This window comes from Benincasa hispida, chromosome 8, assembly GCF_027475165.1.
Source record: "Benincasa hispida cultivar pf3 chromosome 8, pf3_genome.v1.1, whole genome shotgun sequence".
NCBI lineage: Eukaryota > Viridiplantae > Streptophyta > Magnoliopsida > Cucurbitales > Cucurbitaceae > Benincasa > Benincasa hispida.
This window is the reverse complement of record NC_143485.1, coordinates 60,313,043-60,333,619: the sequence shown is the minus strand read 5'-3', so window position 1 is coordinate 60,333,619 and position 20,577 is coordinate 60,313,043. Positions and strand designations below refer to the sequence as shown.

At 35.1% G+C, this 20,577-nt stretch overlaps 2 long non-coding RNA genes across 2 annotated transcripts; one reads left to right on the top strand and one right to left on the bottom strand.

The window, feature by feature from the left end:
- The first annotated feature begins 11,671 nt into the window (after positions 1 to 11,671).
- LOC120083499 (uncharacterized) lies at positions 11,672 to 13,356 on the top strand. The gene is made up of 2 exons (XR_005483437.2): positions 11,672 to 11,986; positions 12,107 to 13,356. It is a non-coding gene; the product is annotated as an uncharacterized LOC120083499 (long non-coding RNA).
- Positions 13,357 to 18,720: 5,364 nt separating this feature from the next.
- Positions 18,721 to 20,205, bottom strand: LOC150034747 (uncharacterized). Its single transcript, XR_016531397.1, has 2 exons — positions 19,573 to 20,205; positions 18,721 to 19,332 (listed from the first exon to the last, which is right to left on the bottom strand). It is a non-coding gene; the product is annotated as an uncharacterized LOC150034747 (long non-coding RNA).
- Positions 20,206 to 20,577: the final 372 nt, after the last annotated feature.

Sequence of the window (20,577 nt, the reverse complement as noted above, 5' to 3'; positions counted from 1 at the left end):
ATATTCAATAACTACCTGGTCACTCCATTAAAGCCCAATAGTTGCATTCCTCTCACTATATATATATTTCTGTCTACTTAGTTAACCATAATTAGTAACTCAACCCTTTCACAGGTTGTTCGTAATAACGGTTGGGTCAAAAGTTGTTTTACCTCAGGGATTACATCTTGTTCCTTAAGTCCCACTGATCCTCTAATGAACTATTGGTTTGTGATCCAATCACCAAACCGAGTCCCTCTCGAGCCAATGAGAGAGTGGGGCCCTTTGTACAAGACCCGAAGTCAGCACTTAATGAACAACCTCTTTACTATCCCTAAAAGCAGGTAAGAGTGAATTTCGTGTTGCACCCTATGTCCCCAATTATCTACCCGGTCTTACCCATGAAATGGGGGCTGATTGAGCCGACGCTATTGAGCTAACCCCCACTCATCCAAATATAAGGACAATCTCGAATAAACAAGAGTTTAGAGTTAGCTCAGGATTAAGGTCAAGTTACCTAGGTCATCGCTTTGAAATACTCAGTCTTAAACAGCAAACAACTTTGTGACTTATTTATTGGTCTGATCTTATACAAACTCTTTACATAAGACGTCTCACTCACATGTCTCCACATGAACTATTCAGGATCGCATCATTTGTACAAAGTACAAAGTGAGCCACATCTGATAGTGTTTCCAGAATAAGGTACCCAACCTTATCCGTATACTTATATATCGTTTTGGCTATCTACTGGAATTTGATCCACTCTTATGTCTCTACATAAAGTTCGGTACTCATGTAGTAGCCATGAATCTTAATTTATTGAATTCAGTACAATTTACATATTCAATAACATTTTTATTGAACAAAACCTCAATAACATCTTTATTGAAAATATAATATGTTTAATCTTATAAACTCCTAGTTTTAGGACATATAACCCAATAAATAGAAAAAGATTTTTTTCCCAAAGTTTTCCTCTAACGTGGATTAAACAAACTTGAGATTTTAAAATCCTAAAAGATTTGATCTCTTTATGTCTTTTTTTTAAAAAAAAAATATTTTAATTTAATGTGGATTAAAGAAATATGATATTTTAAAATTTTTAAAAATTGTATTTTTAACTTGACTTTATATATTATTTTTATTTATATATATATTATTGTTTTTTTTTTTTGTACGGATGACCTTCTTTTGGACGCGTTATCGAATTTTAACTCGCCCATGTGTATGTTATCTAACCTTCCACTAAGGACAAAGAAAATTTTCCGTATTAAAGGGCCCATCGCATTCGGGTTGAAATTCCTCGCTCGATGGTGATCGTCCCTAACTCGATGACACTTCCAAGCGTTCATTTTTTAACGGTTGTTGCCACGAACCGTCACTCGCAATAGGGAGGACTATGGTTAAATATAGTGAATCCCTGGCTCGATTTCAGTAATGCAACCCAATGGTTAAATATGTTCACCGATGAAGCACCTTCCGATCGTGACAGGATACCGCACTTAACCCAATGAAACCTGCAAAGTCCTGACCCGAATTCAAAAAGTTAATGCGACATGAGAAATTGGGCCATATAGATTCAAAAAACGATTCATAACCCTTCACCTTCCTATCGCGATAGGGATGCCCAATCTAACCAAATCAAATATGTAAATCCCTACCCTGATTTTAAGCAGAATCACGATTTTTAAGATTTTTAAGAAGAAAGATTCAACATTTTCGCGAATTTCAGGTGTTGTAATGGCAATTATTCATAAGAAGCTCTTCTAACACCGGTTTCATCATCGTTTCACTTACCACTGAACGAATGTATAATCCTCTCCCGTGATGTAACATTGAACACGGTCAACTATTTTTGCATTATATATATATCACAACATGAAGTTCACATGTATAGACTTTGTTGATGGCGTGATTACAGAAATTTTGAAAATGCAAAGTATTCTTCATTGCCTTTTGCTTCCAAGTGTTATTAGTTAATTGTAGTCTTGGGAAAATAGCTGGGGACATAGTCTTGCAAGATGAAATTCTCTCCTACCCAATTCTAGGGATAATAGATAGGTTGTTCTCTTAATTGTTGTCTCTAGGTCTTGAATAAGGGGCTCCACCCTCTCATTGGCTCGAGAGGGACTCGGTTTGATGGTTGGACCACAAACTAATTTTTCATTAGAGGATCAATGAGACTTAAGGAGCAAGATGTAATTACAGGGGTAAAACGGTATTTTTTTACAAACTATGAAAGATCAACTTACTAATCATGGTTATATCAAGTGGATAGGAATGTTGGAATACAGAAACATGCAACGGCAAAAATCAGGATCATTAAGCATTCCAATTCCTTAATTTTGACATCAAAATAAGCACGTTCACAAAGAATTAAGAGGGTTTCAACACATACCTTTGAAGATCCTCTTCAAACACGAATTTGAGCTACAATATTCTACAATATTCTACAATCCTTGTTGTGGACCACCAATAGAACTTCCCTACTACTCTTAGGAGCCTTATATTGAGTTGTGAGACACAAAACATACTTGAACTTAGGGAATTGGGGGAGAGGTTTTCTGGTTTTTTTTAGCTTGTTGAAGAACAACTTCTTTAACTTTAAAAAACTCAGAAATTCAGTAATTGCATCAGCTTTTTCACTAAATTAAGAGTGGCTTTATTACATGACTCTCATGCAAAACTGATTACCTCAAGTGATACCAGCTATCTCTTGAATTTGGTGGTAGAATTATGTGTAAGAAGGTGAATAACCTTCTTGCTTGAAAGTGAGAAAAGCCCACATCGGGATTTCTCTAAATTTTCAATTTCACTTTTTGATTTTGAAATTGATTTTCAAAATCAAAATCTTTTTCCAATTTTAATTCTTTAATTAAAATTGAAATGTTATTAATTTTATAAAAATTAATTCAATAATCAAATTTTCTAATAAAATTAATAATTAATTAAATAATTTAATTAATTATATTAATATAATATCAAATATTTAATTAATTTGTTACCAATTCCATTATCATGAATCCATATTTATAGAATTAATATTTAAATCATATTTATATATTAATTGATTATCCAATTACGTTTAGTTCCAAAATTAAACGTGTAGTTATATCACAATGAATTACTAATACCCTTAATTCAAATTTGAACGTTTTAAATCAACTTATCACGCTATCTTAAGGCTATCCGTTTGTGAGCTAGTAGGGGGACCTAATGGAACTAATGATCATGGGCTCCAACTATCCGAAATTAATTGGCTAAACTCTTTACACCCATTCGTTAACTACCGGGTCATTCCACCCAGTAGTTGCACTACCCCCACCTTAGATATATTGTGTCAACTCGTATATAACCATAATTAGTAAGTTAACCCTTCATAGGTTGTTCATAATAATGGTTGGGTCGAAAGACTGATTTACCCCCGAGATTACCTCTTGTTCCTTAAGTGCCACTGATCCTCTAATGAACAATTGGTTTGTGATCTGATCATCAAATAGAGTCCCTCTCGGGCTAATAAGAGGGTGGAACCATTTGTTCAAGATCCGAAGTTAGCACTTAAGGGAACAACCTCTCTACTATCCCTAAAAGCGGGTATGAGTAAATTTCTTCTTGCACCCTTTGTCCCCAGCTATCTACCCGGTTTTACCCCCGAAATGGGGGGGCTTATTGAGCCGGCGCTGTTGAGTCAACCCTCACCAATGCAAATCTAAGGATGATCCCGATTAAACAGGAGTTCATAGTTAGCTCAGGATTAAGGTCAAGTTACCTAGGTCAACGTTTTGAAATAGTTAGTCTTAAATAGTAAACAACGTAATAAAGTAAGAGTGACTTATTTCTTAGTTCGATCTTATGCAAACTTATTGCATAGGACGTCCCACTCCTCATGTCACCACATGAACGAATCAGGATCACTTCGTTTTTAACACTTTACAACTCTTTGTAACAACTACAGAGTGGGTCGCATCCGAAAGTGTCACCAGAATAAGACACCCAACATTATTCGTATACTATAGATCATTTTGACTATTTACTTGAACCTGATCTACTTTTATTTCTCCACATAAAGTTCAAGTACTCATGTAATAACCATGAATATTTTAGTTTATTGGATTTATTTCTAAAACGAAATAAGCAATTCATATATTCAATAACAACTTTATCGATTTACAGAATGAGTTTATTGTTTACAAACCACGAGTTTTAGAACATAAAATCCAACAAGAAATATATCTACAGTGAGAAGAGTGCAGCTATTAGGTTTAGTGAAGTGTTTCGGTAGTTAACGAATGTTGATTAATTAGGTTAAAGAGTTTAGCTAGTTAATCTCAAATCGTTGGAGCTCATGATCTGTAGGTTTATTAGGTCTCTTGCTACCTCATATTGGACTTAACCTTAAGATCGTATGACAAGAGAATTTGAAATATTCAAATTCAGTTTACGTAATAAATACTAAATTATATGTGATATAATTGGCATAATCACTTATAGTTGAATTATTGAATTTAACAAATTGGAGAGTTGAAAATATTATAAACGTGAGTAGGGATTCATGTTGGTTATTAATTTAATATTTGATATTAAATTAATTTTACTAATTAAATTATTTAATTAATTTTATCTAAAAATAATTATTAGAATTAATTATACTTAAAATTGTTTTAAAAGAAATTAAATTTATTTAAAATTAATTATTTTAATTAATTTTATTTAAACTTAAAATTCCTTTTAATTTGGTTTTTAGAAGATAAAAAATTAAAAGAATTTAAGGTTAGTGGGATTTTCCCACTTTTCTCACTAACCCTAACAACTAATCCCACTAATTGCATGCATAATTAAGTGTCATCTTGAGGTTGATTCACTTTCCATGTAATTCTTCTATAAATAGAAGAAGTTTTGTAGAGATTTTTTTTTTTCATGCAATTTTGATTTCTTGAAGCCTAATTATCTTCTTAAAGTGTCACACCAAAACTCTTCCAAACTCTTAATTCCCTACAAATTAATCACAAATTGGATCCTACAGTCCATCCTAAGGTCGGAGAATAGCGAGGAAGATACTAATGATAGTCCACGAAGTGTTTGTGATCATTTTCAACCAAAGAATAGCTTCATTTGTTAGTTTCTTCAAAGGTTGTATCTCTAACCCTATTTCCAAGATTATATACGTACATGCTTGTATCTTAAACCCTTTTTCCAAGTTGTATACATGCATGCTTTAATCTTTCAAATTAATAAAATTAGAGTGGTTATGTTCCCAATTGCTTCCACATGCACCTTTTTAACTCTTACATCAAGGTGATTTGAATATGGTCGAGCAATATATTGACTTAGTTTATGAACTGAAAAACAAATGTCTGGTCTTGAAATCTGTAAATATAATAATCATTAAGTCTTCTATAATATGTTGTATCATCATTAGATAAAAGTTTTCCTGAAAAAGTCATGAGTTTGAGATTAGGAACCATGGGACAAAAGGCTGGCTTTGCAGCTAACAAACCACAATCATCTATGATCTGTAGGCAAGATTTCCGTTGAGAAATGTATATCGCTGATAAGGAACGAGAAAGTTCAAGATCAAGGAAATACTTTGCATGACCAAGATCCTTCAACTTGAATTTAGATTGCAGAAGAGCTTTAGTGGAATCAATTGATTCTAGAGAAGGTCCTAAAAGTAGAATGTTAATAACATAGACTAAAAGAGTAACAAGTGATGAATTGGTTTCTTTTGTGAATAAAGAATAGTCCGCTTTAGATCAAATAAATCCGTGGACATCAAAACAGAGTTGAAACCGAACAAAACTATTGTCTTAAAACTTGTTTGAGGCGGCTGTTCACACGAAGTTTCCGGAGAAACGTGGTTTGTGGAGTTGAACTTGAGTTGGTGTTGATATTGAAGTTGATTTGATGCAATGTGGTTCGATCTCTAATATTTGATCCTCTGATTCTTTCTCAGTTGGGTGAATATGTTTGACTTAGGGAAGGAAAACACTGAACGTTCTTGAAGTAGAAGTCTTGGAAGCTTGGAGTAGAAGTCTTGGAAGAGTATTTGTGTCTTCAAAGGTCTTCTGTCTTATAGGAGTGCACCTTCAGGAGTCTTGGAAGCTTGAAGTAGAAGTCTTGGAAGAGTATTTTTATCTTCAGGGTCTTCTACCTTATAGGAGTGTATCTTCAGGAGTCTTGAAAGCTTGAAGTAGAAGTCTTGGAAGAGTATTTGTATCTTCAAAGGTCTTCTGCCTTATAAGAGTGGAGGTTTAGGAGTCTTGGAAGCTTGAAGTAGAAGTCTTGGAAGAGTATTTGTATCTTCAAAGGTCTTATGCCTTATAGGAGTGCAACTTCAGGAGTCTTGGAAGCTTGAAGTAGAAGTCTTGGAAGAGTATTTGTATCTTCAAAGGTCTTCTGCCTTATAGGCGTGCAACTTCAGGAGTCTTGGAAGCTTGAAATAGAAGTCTTGGAAGAGTATTTCATCATGGTTTTAATTATTCTCTTCATTTGTAGGATTCGTCAATATGATGAGTTTTGGCTTCACTATCAAGGAACCTTCTGTACTTATGTCAACAAAAAATTTCCTCTTCATGCATGAAAGGACACGACTGTGAATCTTTTCGTCGTTATTTTCTTCATGGAATGACGTTGGCGTCAAAATTTTCATCATTCCTTTACGTTGATCGCTTGTTGTCTTGAGACGATCAAAAGCAGATGCTGGAGGTTGATCTTTCTTTGATGTGGATATACTTAGCCTTTTGAAGGTTGAAGTTCGAGCAGAAGTAGTCATTGGATATTGGTTTTCTTCTCCTACCGTGGCCATACTCAATCTTTGAAAAACTGAAGATCGAGCACTTGAAGGCTTAATACGATCGAAGACAGAAGTTCTTTGCTTCATTTCTTCTGAGTCTTTGACTTCTTCAGCAGTCACATGATTGTTGTCAACTTCCACTATGCCGATAGTGTGACATGCAATAACTTTTGATACTTTCTCTGGATGATTATTGAGAAAGCTTCTTGGGAGAAATTCTGCCGAAGTTTCCGGCCGTCGAAATTGAGGGAAGCCTTTGTCTTCTTTCTTAGCAGGCTTAGGCTTCCGTGTTATCTTTTTGCCTTTCTTTTTCGATGAGTCACTACTATCCACCCTTTCGTTGTCATTTTCAACAAGCTCATCTTTCTTTCGGAATTTGCTGTTTGAATATCTTGTTGGAACCGAACAACTATAGGCTTGAATTCTCCAAACTAGATCGGACTTTGTCTTTGAGCATGGGACACAGACAATATTGGAACATTTGAAGTCACCGCTACTGTAACGATTTGTCTGAGCTACTTCATCCAAATCTAGCTCAATCTTCTTTTCACGAGCCAACTTCATAATTCGTTCCTTTAGCACAAAGCACCTTTCAACTGGGTGACTAATGACTCGATGATACTTGCAGTAGTTAGGATTATCTATTTTTCCTTCTTGTTCCGACCGCTTGCATTCCGATAGCCGAATAAGTTGCTTCTCTAGTAGTTGCTCCAACATATCTGCCACATCAGAGCCAGGAATGGATAAACCTTCTTTTGTCGTTTTTTAAGAGTTGGACGACGCTTCTCGCCCTCATTGTGCCTTCTTTCAAATTTTGTTTGTTTTCCTTTGGAGGAAAATTTCAGTGGGGTCACATGAACGACCATAGATTCTTTTGTGGCACTACCCACGATATTTTCAGTGCCCTTGGCATCATTTTTGTATTTTCTCCCTTCAGAGAATAGAAAATCTTTAGTTCCCCTATTGGCAATGCTCAACTCCATATCATGAGCGCGTGTTGCCAGCTCCTCAAATGTACGAGGTTTTATCCCTTGTAAGATGTAGAAAAGCTCCTAGTGCATGCCTTGAGTGCACATCTCCACTGTAGATAATTCAGTAAGTCTATCTTTGCAATCCAGACTTAAAGCTCTCCATCGGTTGATGTAATTGATGACTGTCTCTCCCTTCCACTGTTTGGTATTTGTCAACTCCATCATGCTAACAATACGCCTTGTACTGTAGAAGCGGTTCAGGAACTCCCTTTCTAGTTGATCCCAACTATCAATCACTTCTGGCTCCAAATCAGTATACCCATCGAAAGCATTTCCTTTCAAGGTACGGACGAACTGCTTGACTAGCTGGTCTCTTCTGGTTCCTGCATTTTCACAGGTTTCAATGAAGTGTGCAACATGTTGTTTTGGATTGCCCTTTCCATCGAATTACTGGAACTTTGGAGGTTGATACCCAGCTGGCATTCTGAGGTTGTCGATTATCTTGGTGTATGGCTTGGAGTACATAAAGAAGCTTTGCAATGGTCCTTCGTACTGAGCTCTTATGAAGTTTGTGATCATATCCTGAAGCTGTTGAACTAACGGGGAGGTAGTAGAGGTGGATTGTGGTGGCTGACTTTCCTGCAAGACAGTCTTTCCTTTGTCATTGGCTTTTGTAGCTGGGGATTGACTTGATTCAGCAGTATCTTGAGCCTGTATCTGATCTCTTAAAGCAGCGATTTCATAATCTCGCTCCTCTACAACCTTCATTAGGAGATTTATCTTTACCTCAATGTCTGCCACGGTCGACTTAGTCGTTACGTTAGTCATCATGACAGACACTACATCAAAATGTGATTCTTTCTCTGATAGATCAGTAACAGAAGCATAATTTTCAAACAAGGGATTTTCTCTGATGACGATCCCGCCTTTAGGATATTCCATCAGCTGGCCCCAGATTTCCTCCGTGATGACAAAGCTTATGTAAGTGTTGCTTGCGACGGTAGCTTTGGATGCAACTTTCTTTGGTGCCATCTATAGATTTCTTGTCTCGGATGACGAGAGAGAGATGAGAGGTAGAGATGTCCTACTGGGCGTGCCAATTTGTTCACACGAGGTTTTTGGAGAAACGTGGTTTGTGGAGTTGAATTTGAGTTGGTGTTGATGTTGAAGTTGATTTGATGCGATGTGGTTCGATCTCTAATATTTAATCCTCTGATTCTCTCTCAGTTAGGTGAATATGATTGACTTGGAGAAGGAAAGCACCGAACGTTCTTGAAGTAGATGTCTTGGAAGCTTAGAGTAGAAGTCTTGGAAGAGTATTTGTATCTTCAAAGGTCTTCTGCCTTATAAGAGTGTAGCTTCAAGAGTCTTGGAAGCTTGAAGTAGAAGTCTTAGAAGAGTATTTGTATCTTCAAAGGTCTTCTGCCTTATAGGAGTGCAGCTTCAAAAGTCTTGGAAGCTTATAGTAGAAGTCTTGGAAGAGTATTTGTGTCTTCAAAGGTCTTCTGCCTTATAGGAGTGCAGCTTCAGGAGTCTTGGAAGCTTTAAGTAGAAGTCTTGAAAGAGTATTCAAAGGTCTTCTGCCTTATAGGAGTGCAGCTTCAAGAGACTTGGAAGCTTGAAGTAGAAGTCTTGGAAGAGTATTTGTGTCTTCAAAGGTCTTCTACTTTATAGGAGTGCAGCTTCAGGAGTCTTGGGAGTCCTCTAGTGAATTCTCTCTGGGTCTTCTGAGTGTAAAAAATGCTGCCCTTACAAATGAAGAGAACTTCTCTATTTATAGATTTCTCAAATGGGCTTTGTGGGCTTGGTTGGTCCATGGGCCAGACCCTTGGGCCCAATTAGTTGGTTTTGGGCCTGATCTGAAATTTGGGTCAAATTCAATTTTTTTTTATAGTTTGGACTTTAAGCCCAAATAGTAATATCAAATTGGACCAATTTAATCTATTCATCCGCATGACGTCATCGAAATTTGTCTTCAATTCAATTCGGGACATGTGTCAACTTCTAATTGGACCCAAAGTCAATGATTTAGAAATTTGTCGTTAATTTAGCAAACGACGTGGTGACTTGTGATTGGCCCAAAATTTCTCATTCAACAACAGTATATGGATTTGTGAAGATTTCATACTAGAAGAACAAATTGAGATGCCTTTTATTTTCATAATATCCCAAAGGAAAACTCATGTAGACTTCTTAAAAAAGGTCACCATTGAGGAAAACATTATTTACATCCAATCGAGTGAGAGATCACCTGAAAGATGCAACAATTGAGAGGATCATTTTGAAAGATGCAATCTTTTCCACTAGAGAAAAGGTGTCTATGAAGTATACTTCTTCTTATTGGCTATAACCTTTTGCAACCAAGAAGGCTTTATAACAATCAACAGTTCCATCAACCTTTTATTTCACTTTATATATCCACTTGCAACCAACTACATTGTGGCCTTGTGGAAGAGATGTTGGGTTTTATGTCCTAAAACTTATGATTTGTAAACAATAAACTTATTTTGTTAATCAATATAGATATTATTGAAGTTTGATTCACTGAAGTTATTATTGAATGTTTGAGTTGCTCATTTCATTTTAGAAATAACCTAAATCCAATAAATTGAGATCCATGGCTATTACATGAGTAGTTTAACTTTATGTGAAGATATAAAAGTGGATTAAGTTCGAGTAAATAGTCAAAATGGTCTATAGTATATGAATAAAGCTAGGTACCTTATTCTAAGGACACTATCGGATGCGACCCACTTTGTAAATGTTACAATTATTGTAAAGTGTTACAAACGAAGTGATCCTGACTCGTTCATGTGGAGACATGCGAGTGAGGTGTCTTATGAAAAGTATTTGTATAAGATCGGATCAAGAAATAAGTCACTTTTACTTTATAACGTTGTTTACTGTTTAAGACTGACTATTTCAATATGATGACCTAAGTAACTCGACCTTAATCTTGAGCTAACTATGAACTCTTGTTTATTCGGGATTATCCTTAGATTTGCATAGGTGGGGTTTGGCTCAACAATGTCACCTCAATAAGCCTCCCATTTTAGGGGTAAGACCGGGTAGATAGATAGCTGAGGACATAGGGTACAAAATGGAACTCACTCCTACCCACTTTTAGGGATAGTAGAAAAGTTGTTCCCTTACGTGTTGACTTCGGGTCTTGAATAAGGGGCCCACCCTCTCATTGGCTTGAGAGAGACCCATTTTAGTAATTGGATCACAAACCAATTGTTCTTTAGAAGATCAGTGGGTCATATAAAACAAGATGTAACCTCGGGTAAAACAAATCTTGACCTAGTCGTTATTACGAACAACTTGTGAAGGGTTGACTTACTAATTATGGTTATATCAAATGGACAAAAATATATCTACAGTGAGGGGAGTGCAACTACTGGGCTTTAGTGGAGTGACTTGGTAGTTAATAGCCAGTTAATCTTGAATCGTTAAAATCTATGATCTTTCGGTCCATTAAGTCTCCCTACTAGTTCACAAACGGATTAAACCTTTGAATAGCGTGATGAGAGAATTTGAACGTTCAAATTCGAATTGAGGGATTCATTAATTATATGTGGTATAATTAAACGTTTGATTATTGAATTAAATGAAATTGGAGAATTGGATAATATTTAAATATAATTTAAATATTAACATTACATGAATGGAGATTCATGTTTGTGGAATTGGTGGTATAAATAATTTAATATTGAATATTAAATTATTTTAATTAAATTTATTTAAATTAACTTTATTTAAAATAAAAAATTTGAATTTTTAAAATTCAAATATTAAATTCAATTTTAGTTTTAATTTAAATTTTCTGAAAATTTAATTAAAGAAAATTAGATTTAAATTAAAAAAATTGGAAAAATCCAGTTTAGTGGGTTTATCCCACATTCACCATCACAATTCCACTTTATCCTTTAAGTAGGTTCCGTCCATTTCTTGTGCAATCTGATTGCATGGAAGAGGTGAACAAATACTCAATTTTGGTACTGAGTATGTAAGACATACAGTGTAATTTTTGGCTAAAAAAATCAATTGAAGAAGGGTTCTTCAATTTCTGCAGAAAATCAACCCTCCTCTCAAAAAAATTTCCTTGAGTTCTGCTCATTTTGGATTCCACCATCCAATTTAAGGTCCAAGAGAATAGCAGGGAAGATCAAGTGGTGGTCTACAAGCTTTTGGAGTGAAGCATCAAGCTGAATGCGTGGATTGAAGAAGGTTTTCAAAGGTAACTTCTCAAAACCTTTTTTTTATCTTGTGAACATACTTTCTTAATTGCTAAAATTGATGAATTAGAGTACTTAATGATCTTGATTTCTTCCGGTGATTGTATGTTAACTTCAACAAGAGGAATAATGCTCCAAGTATTTGTGTGTTCCATTGCTTCAATTTATTCGTCCATGGCTTGTTTCCAATGATAAAATTTGATGGCTTGATGGAAATATGATGGCTCAAATACAGTTGTGACATTTAAAAGAAAATGCTTGTGTGAAGCTGCAAGATTATCATAGGATAAATCGTTACTCATTGGATAAACAGATGGTTATTTCACTAGTTGGCCAAGTGTAGTAGATTGCAACAATAATCTTAAAGGAAACTTGGAGGATTATGCACTATGGATGATCTTTTTAAAGGAGCATTTACGACTTCAATGTGTTCTCGAGCATCAACAAAAGTCGTCTCTTGAATATTAGAAGGTTGTGGATCTTCAATTGTAGACTACTGGTTCAAGGGTCGTGTGTTATTAACAAGCAGTTCACTGATGTCTTTAGCTTGACTTGTTGTAGTAGCAGGAACAATAACTGCTCCTTGTTCAAATTCTATTGAAATAATATCTGGCGTTGGAGAAGGAAGAACAAAGTCTCCAAATAGCTCATTTTCTTCAGGATCTTTTGGTGTTGCTTTGTTGAGAAAACAGAAGGTTGTTTCATGAAAGACAACATCCCTTGATATTAGGACTTGATGCTTTTGAAAATCATATAAACGATATGCTTTCATTCCAGGTGGATATCCAATAAAGATACATGGGCGTGATCATGGCTCAAACTTGGTTATGTGATTCACCAATGTAGACACATAGCAGAGACATCCAAAAACACTCATAAAATCATATTCATCTGGTTTATCATGAAGAATGTAGTAAAGAGATTTGTTGTTTAGCAGAGGTACAGGAGCTCCGTTGATTATATATGTAGCTATGAGTACACAATCGCCAAATCTCAAAAGGAACTCCTGACTGGAAGAGTATAGCTCGGGCCATGTTCAATAAATGTTGGTACTTTCTCTCAGCAACAGAGTTTTATTATGGTCTTTCTACACAAGAAATTGGTGAATAGTTCCCTTTGATGCAAAAAATTCAGTAAATTGTAGTTCGGGTGCAATTTCTTGTTGGGTTTGATGTCTTAAAACTCGTAGTTAGTAAATGTAAATAATTGATCGTCGTCAATAAGAGTTGTCAATGTTATTTCAATAAGTGTTATTAATTGTGTTGTATATTATTTTGTCTAAATAACCCTAAGTCCAATAAACTAAAATCCTAGGTTGTCTTATGAATTTTTAACTATATGTGGAGATATACATGGATCAATGTTCAAGATACAACCTAAAGGGTCTATAGTGTAGGGATAAGATTGGGTACCTTACCCAGGTACACTATAGATACGATCCACTTTGTATTTGATAAAAATGCAATGATCTAATGTGTTCGTGTAGGTGACATCGAGTGGGGGTATCCTATGCAATGAGCTGCATAAGACTAGACTGCGAAATACTGACTACTAGATGCAACATCGTTGACTAGTTAGGTTTCTATTTCAATAGGATGACCTAGACAATGTAGTCTTAATCCTGAGTGTATTATAAACTCCTACTCACAAGGGATTGTCCTTTGATTTGTATGGGTGAGAGTGAAGGAACTCTAATCAAAGAGAACTTATGAGCGGAAGAAAGATCGTTCCAAATTCATTGTGAGAGAATTACAAGCATTCACAAACATGCAAACAAGTTATGCATTTCAGAATAAATTACGACATGCTTTCATAAATTGAATACAAAGGAACGAGAGACTTACCTTTAAAGAACTCTTCTTCTGTTTTTCTCTCGCTCTCGTGAAGAATTAGGACCAACAACCTCTCGTTGTTGCTATAATTGTCTACCCAAATCTCTCGTTGTCGCTTAGCACACGAACAATCTTCTCCACGAACAAGCAGCCTCTCGGACACCACCACTTAGTAACCCTGGAATTCTCGGAGTGAGAATCCAGGAGGTGTGGACTCTGTTGGATTTGGTAGAGGGAAGGAGGAAACAACGATCGCACTCAATGACCAAGCAAGTGAGAGAGTATAGTGTCTATCGTATAGACTTTTTGCTTGATCGTTTAGTAAAACAAGTTTGATCGTTTATATGATCGTTTAGTGAAACTCATAAGACGCGCGATCGTTTGTAAAATGCTACACAGTTGTTTAGACAAGGACATGTGTACACGATCATTTAGACAAACTCTTGAAGCTATCGTGTAGTCTCTCGTCAGCTAAACAATTGGGAGTGTACTTGAATGCAGCGATTCTTACAAAATAAAAACATTTTTTATTTTATCCTTCAGTTATGAAAACTGAATACAACCTCCCACTTTCACGCACGGTTATGGAGAAACCACCAACAATTATCTCATAATTGTTTTAATTATAAATAAATATAATAACTAACTTATCATGTTATATTTATAACATATAGTTTTAATATCACATCATATGCAACATTTAAACCATAGTCTTTTTCTCCTTTACTTGATACAAATCATATTTACACCATTTTCCTCCAATTAGTGTATATCATACATCATGTCAACTATACCATATATGATTGAACCAGATTAATCATATCATATATGATCGAATTAGATTAATCATATCATATATGATCGAATTAGATTAATCATATCATATATGATCGAATTAGATTAATCATATCATATATAATCAAACTCACTCTCGTCAATTTGAACACTTCAAGCTGACCCAAAAATTGATTCTCAACTTGAATCCATTGAGCTACCAAGGGGACCTTATGGACCTATAGCTTGAAGTTCTAACGGTACGTGAATAATTGACTAAACTCTTTAGCCACAAGATCCACCATCCGTTAACTGTCGAGCACTCCACTAAAGATCAACATTTGCACTCTTCTCACCACAGACATATTTCTGTGTCCATCAGATATAACTAGTCAACAGTACGATAACCCTTCACAGATGCTCGTAAGTACAGTTGGGCCAATTTACCGTTTTGCCCCTGTAGTTACATCTAACTCCTTAAGTACCACTAATCCCTCTAATGAACAATACATCATAGTCCTACTATGGGTGGACACCTCTGGGGCCATGAAAAGGTGTGTGGTGCCACATCGTTCAAACCCCGGAATCAGCCCTTAAGGGAGCAATCTATCTACTTACCCCTGCTTCGGGGAAGAAGTGAATTCCATATTGTGTAGCTTAGTTCCCAGCTCCCCAATTAGACAAATTCCCAAAGTGGTAGGTTTGAGTCGGCAATTTGGCCACTCACACCCATGCAAATCAAAGAACCGCCCTCAAAGGTAGGAGTTCCCAACTCACTCAGGATTAAGGTCATGTTACCTATGGTCATCCTAATGAAGTGAGATTTCTGTCATGAACGACATTATATAACGAGACTATACACTTCGTGGTCTGATCTTATACAAAATCTTTTGTATAGGACACCCCGCTGGCATGTTTACATGAATGATCAGGATCAGACCATCTATAGCATGTCACAATATTTGTAACTATCTACAAAGCGAGCCGCATCCGTAGTGTCACCAGGATAAGGTTTCCCTCCTATATCCATACTATATCCATATACTACAGACCATTTTGATTATCAGTTAAGGCATGATCCACCTGTATGTCTCCATATACATGCTTAAGTTACAACGACAACCAGGGATCTTAGTTTATTGGTTTGTGGTAAATGCAAATAAAACATCTCATGTTTCATAGATAACAGTGAAGAAAATATCTCATATTATTACATCACAAGCGTTTGTTCAATATGGATGTTTACAAACTACAGGACCCAACGAGAGTTTAGGGCATCAACTGCAACAGAGAGTAGCCAGTTTGCTGACTCAATAAGCCTACCATTTTGGGGACAAGACCGAGTGGGGAGCTGAAAACATAATAATACAAGATGGATTTCACTCATTCCCGACTTTAGGGTAAGTAGATGAGTGTTCCCTTAAGTCGTGTATCCGAGACTTGAACAAAGAATCCTACCCTCTCACTGGCCCAAGAAGGTTTTTGTTTAATGTTTGGACCATAAATAGGTTGTTCATTAGAGAAGCATTGATATTTAAGAATACAAAGGTAATCTAGGGGTAAAACGATAATTTGACCTAGTTGGTGTTACGAACACTCGTAAAGAACTAACTTGTTGTCATTGATTTGCATTTGTGGCCACATAAATATATCTGTAGTGAAAAGAGTGCAACCGTGGGTCTTTGGTGGAGTGTACCTATAGTTAACGAATATTGATTCATTTGGTTAATGGGTTTAACCAATTAATCTCATATCGTTGGAGCTTCTGATCTGTAGGTCCATGAGGTCCCTTCCTAACTCGTGAGAATTGAGGTAACTATGTCTTGAATTGAATTTGAAATGTTCAAATTCACATAGGGAAATAATATAATGTATAATGATGCATTATAATATAAAATTTATGTTTTAACTCAACTTTATAATATAAAATTAATTTTTGGATATGATTCAAAATTAATATATGGGAGAATTAAATATTTAAAGGAGTTCAAATATTAATTTAATGCGAATTGGATTCATACTAAAACTATAGGTTAAAAATTAATGTGTATTTGATGCATATTAAAACTATAGGTTACGAGAGAAATGTAATTGAATATGATTCAAGTATAGGGTAAATTAAATATTTGATATTTAATTTGGTAATTAATTAATTGGAGAAATAATTAATTAATTAATTATTAAATTAAATTAAATTTTATTTAATTAAATTAATTGAATTAAAACGATAGGTTATATGAGAGATGTTTCATTTAAATATGATTTAAATGAAATCATTAATTAAATAAGATTTTATTATTAAATGTTATTAATTATTAAATTAATTAACTAATCTAATTTTATTAATTAACAGTTAACTTCCATGTAGGGAGTTAACAGGAATGTAGGATGAATCCCATGTTTCACTATCTCTTTTGATAAAACTTCTGCAACATGTTTGCATGGTGTTGGTTGCAATGTGTTTTTTTATCTGAGTATACAAAAGGTGTTCAGTAACTTTTTGCCTCTTTAAAATTCATCATTTTCCAATTCAATTGATTCTCACAAAACCATACACCTCGAATTTCCTAGAGGATGGGGATGTAACCTTTGTGGTGTAAATTTCGATCCATTGAAGAATTGTTTTTTGATTTGGTTCTGCACAGGTAAATCTTTATCCCTATTTTCTAATTGCATGCTTAATCTAGGGTATTTTTCCAGTAGGCTAATTTTAGTTTAACTAGGTCTCTGTCTTTTAAATTAATAATGAGTCTCTTAAATTAATAATGAGTTTAGTTTTGTGACTTCTGCTATGACTAGGGCTTTCATCCCTATAATTGGTATCAAAGTCAAAGTCATCCCGCTATATTGATTTAGGTTTTTGAAATTTTCCCTGGGTTTGGTGGGATTAAATTGCATTGGGAATGTAATTTTTTGCGAATGAATGTTTACAATAATTTTATGGCCATAGATTTCATGTTTTTTATTTGAAAAAAAAAAATTATAAAGGCCCATGCAGTTTGGGTATTTATCATGAAATTCGTTGTATTTCGTAAGTCTGCGTCTAGAATTAGGGTTGTATTTGATGAAGATCAAAACCTTTTTTTGGTCAAAAAGAAAAACAGTTGTAATTTCTACCTAGAAATGCAACCTGGAGTCGTAGCATTGTAGCGCTGCTCACGGCGTTGCAACGCTACAACAATGCAATGTTAGGGTTGCATTGCAGGCAGTTCAACGACGGTCTAGGGTGATTCGATCCAGTTCGACCAATTCAAAGTGGTTTTGTTGGTTGCTGTGTGATTTTTTTATCTCAGAAGAGGATAGGGAAATAACCTCTGTGGTGGTGTAAATTTCGATTCATTGTCGAATTGTTTTTTTATTTGATTCTACAAAGGCAAATCTTTATCCCTATTCTCTAATTGCATGCCTAGAGAAATTTTATGGTAGGCTAATTTTGGTTTAATTAGTTCTCTGTATTTTTCTGAATTACCCGTATTTTAGAAAACCCAAATTAATAATGAGTTTGGTTCTGAGATTTTAGCTGCGATTAAGGCTTTCATCACAACATGTCTGATTCAAACATTTTGATAATCTTGGAGTAGTGAGTCTCTATCAACTGAAAAAATCTTGGAATAATGTGTAGAACATTTGACTTCGCACGTAGGAGATAAATCCATGTATACCGAGAACAATCATCCACTAAAGTTAGAAAATATCGATAGTCATGATATGTAGGAACCTTAAAAGATTCCCAAACATCCCAATGAATTAGATCAAAAGAAGAAGAAGCAACATTATTATTTGATTCCAAAGATAAACGATGTTGTTTGCTAAGGGACATATAGGGCAGGGACTGATGTGTTTGTTTATGGTAATATCTTTCAACAATGTCAATCTTTTATGAAAAAGATGACCTATTCATGAGTGGCATGTATCAACATGAATATTACAAACATTAGAATTATGTGAAGACTTAGCTGGAGGAGCAAGCAGATAAAGGCCATTTAAACAATCAACCTTGTCAATCATCGTCGATCTGCAACTGTCCTGTATAAGGCATGAAGTGTCGGAAAAGATGATGGATAATCGTTTATCTTGTAGGAGTGAACTCGCGGATATAAGATTGAATTCAAATTTAGGCACAAAAAGGACATTTCGTAACGTGAGATTTTAAAAAATATGTACATCACCAATGAATTCAACATGTACTGTGTATCCAGTGGGAAGAGTGACAGTGACATTAAATGCCTTGTGCCAATTGTGGAACAGAGAATGCATATAACATACATGTTTGGAGGCACAAGAATCAATTATCCAAAGTTGAGAACAAGTTGGTTTAGAAGTACTTGTTATGTGAGCCATGGCAGTAGTAGCAATCTCTGGAGTATTCTTAACATGTGTGTTAAGTAACTCCATCAGTTGTAAGACTTGTTGAGAGGAGAGGCTTGCAAAGAAATTTGGTGGCTGTTGCACATTCTGAGTAACCGAGTTGATAGCAGTTTGTATAGAAGAGGCTTCCGTTGTATTAGAATTGGCAGCAGCTTGATTTCTTAGCTTATAACCAAGATGATAGCCATGTAGCTTGTACACTTCTCAACTACATGTCCTTTAAATCCATAATGAGTACAGATAGCCCAATTATTGTCCTTTCGAGAATTTGCATAGGACATCTTGTCTGATTCATTAGCAGAAGCAAGCAAAGTAGTAGATTCAATTCATGAAGGAAAAATCGATGTATTTGAAGTGAGGGAGCGTTGGTGTTCCTTTTGTATAATCAGGGAGAACAATTTAGTAATATTAGGAATTGGATTCATTAAGAGAACTTGAGCGCACAAAATTGGATTCATTCAGTACCATAAAAAATATCATCACAAATTCTGAATCAAAATGTACAAGTATCTTCTTAATTCCTCCGTAAGAGCATTCTTTGGAAGGTCGATAATCACACAAATTTTGCCACGCAGTTTTCAATTTTGTATAGTAGGCTTCGACAGAGAGAGTACCTTGGTTCGTGGTGACCAATTCTTTGCGAAGTTGATAGATATGTGGACCATTGCTCTATTTGAATCGATTCTTGAATTCATCCCACGCTAATTTTGCAGATTAGGAGTAGACAATGCTCATCGTGATTTCTTTTGAAATTGAATTCCAAATCCACGAAGTGATGATATCGTTATTGCATTTCCATGCTGCTGATAAATTCTTCTCTTTAGTGCTTGGTTTTTCAATTGTTCCAGATGAATCCTTCATTATTTTTGCCTAAAAGTGTGATCATCATCATTACTAGCTCCTATCAGAGGTTGCGTGACGAGAACCATAGTCGGGCCGTATGAATGATGGAGATGAAACAGATTGAATTGAGCATCAATCGAAGAAGATTCATGGTTAGGGTTTATCGAAACCATCGGAATGGTGGTCATGATGAAGAAGACGAGGGAAAGGGGTGGGGAAGGGCGCAAAACGTGAAATTTGCTCTTTTATACCATTTCACAATGGAGAGGAAATGAACTTCGTTTTATTCAATCAATGAGGAAATCCTCTCTTAAATACAGTAGCAGGTACACGTGAAAAATGTAACCAATTATAACAAAAATAAACTTCACTGGTATACATAATGTGATATTTTTTACTCGTTCACCATATAATTTTATTTGAAATAAAAAAAAACTAATACTCACTTATTTTCTTTAGGTGGTAGACGTTCTTGTTACCTAGATCTTATCCTTATAAGAAAAATAAAATTTGTAAGCGCTAACGATTATTTAATTGGTTTAAAAAGAGAAAAAAACTTATAAACTATAAATTTATTTGCTCCATTATCCGATCTTCCAAATGTTTTCAAAATAGAAAACAAGCTTTGAAAAATGATATTAAGAACTTGTTTTTGTTTTTTAATTTAGCTATTAATTCAAGTATTTCCTAAAACCATTATAAAAAAAAAAAAAAAAAAAAAACACAAATTTTAGAAAAACCAAATAGTCGTTCAAATGGAGCCTGAATAACCTTCG